Genomic DNA, 2,196 nt, shown 5'->3' with positions numbered 1-2,196 from the left:
TCCCTTTCCATGGGCCTAAAAGTGATCGCTACTCTAAATGCAACCAGAAGACTCACTTGGCTTGGTTCGATGGAGAAGCTACAGCTTTTAACCAGGCTTGGCCCTGTCCTCTACCTCTTCACACAGGCACTAAGAAATGGCAGGAGTCAGCCAAAGAAAACTGCATGTGCCAGAAAGTAGTATGATCTTTTCAATATGCAGATTGTTGCAGACTAATCCACGTACACATCATGTCATTTCTGTAGTACTGGAAATTAAACCTGTAAAATGAAAGCAATACCACCAGCCATGTCAAAAGGTTTGTTTGGAAAATGTATTTCCTATAGAAAAGTGTCTCCAGGCTAAGTACTCTTACACATAAGACATTCCCTGATTTTTTAATTTAAATGTGGATGTTTAGGCACCACAGGATTTTTGGAAGGGTCATGCACTGCAGATGCATAGCCAGCAGCTTCTGCACCCTGGCCACAGTGGCAATAGGGCTGGCTAAGCCAGCAGCAGCTGACATTCTTGTGCCCCCCATAAGTTGGCACCTGGGGCTGGTGACCTGGTTGCCCACCTGTAGTTACACTATCTATCCATTGTGCCCACAACTGAAAATGTTCCCCTGTAGCAAAACCTTTTAGTGCATCTGTAGTCCTAAAATTACGAACTGTTAGGTCAACGTTTGAAAATATGGGGACAAAAAGCCTCTTGTATGCATGTGGTAGGCCATGACTTGCAACGGGATTTTGAGTGCCTCTATTACTAAGTACTCACACGAGTGGGTCACATAGGTACCTCTGCTTAGATGTTGTCCCAGGCACATGATTCAAATCAACAGGCTGGATATCCGGGCCTAGAGAGTCAATGAAGAGTGAGTCACGCTGAGGCACCTAGGTACTCTATGCAAAGAAAAGGTAGGGGTAGAAACCTCCAAAAGGCAATTCAGATAACTCAGAGGTGCCTAGAGCTGGCTGAAAGCGAGGGCTGTCTGGACTCCTCCCTCTCGCAGTAAGAGCGCAGCTGGGTACCCAGGGCAGCTGCCATACACAGGGGAAATGGCAACTTCTAGTTGCCTCCACCATGATTTTGATCATGTGGATGCAATAAAACTTGTTTTTTCTGCCCCCAACCCCATTGGGATCCAGGGTAGTTGCCCCTGTTGCCCCACCCTAGTTGTGTCACTGTCCCTCTCTCCAGAGCTTAAGTGCCCATATGTAAGGCACCTCTCTTCAGGTGGGACACAGAATACCAAGTCCCTCTTTTGAGGGCATGTACTGAACTGACCTACCGTTCTGCCTAATAATCTGCAGGGATTCAAACCCACAACTCCTCCTTCCTAAGAAAATGTCCTCACTGGGTCATAAAATGGGCAGTAAGAGGGTACCCTTCACCCTTCTGGATGAGGTAGGGTCACTGGGCAGCCATGAACAGGCCCAGAGATGGAGTATGACCCTGCAGCCCAGTGAGGCAGGCTTGTCCCATGGGAAGCAGGAGTCCTGGGTTCCAGTCCTGTTGCCAGGCTACTTTCTGTTTTTTAATACAATGACTGTCTAACATAAACTGCATAAACAGTCATGGGAGCAGGAACCAAGGCCAGGTACAAGCGTTACATTTATTGCCCAGCAAGGGTGCAGAAAGCTCTCTACAGCCATAACCAGACAGACAGTCAGGGCACGCTGTACAAACGGGGGATCCCACTCTAAGATAACCCCGGATGGATGTGGTATCAGACTTCAGCACTGTAGGTTAGACCACTGTAACAAACATCTCTACCAGGTCCCATCACAATTCATGTTAGGTTGCATTCCACCAACATCCCATGGAGCATTGCAGCACCCTGCTCCCCACCCCCCATCGCAGGGTGGTGCTCTAGCCTAGACCAGAGCTCATCTCCTCTCCCCAAACACCAAGCTAGCCCACCCCTGGGCTCTTACTGACCTGCGGTGGTGAAGCCCCTTTTTCCGAACCTCGCACCGCACTCCCTCTGGCCAGCTGTGAGCCACATTCGGGCTTGGGGGAGGTAGGGGAAGGGGTCTGCATCCCAGCACCAGCCGCAGCACTGGGACACCTGTATCCCTGGATCTTCTCCCCAACGCTGTCATCAAGCACCTCACAGACCTTACACTGGGACTGGGAGAACTCACTGTGTGCAGTGGGCACTGGCACACCCTCCCAGGCAACCCACGGGGCCAGGCTTCCTGGCACTCGAAA

Source organism: Gavialis gangeticus, unplaced genomic scaffold (assembly GCF_001723915.1).
Source record: "Gavialis gangeticus isolate Ggan-Ray unplaced genomic scaffold, GavGan_comp1, whole genome shotgun sequence".
Classification (NCBI taxonomy): domain Eukaryota; kingdom Metazoa; phylum Chordata; order Crocodylia; family Gavialidae; genus Gavialis; species Gavialis gangeticus.
This window is presented reverse-complemented; position numbering follows the sequence as displayed.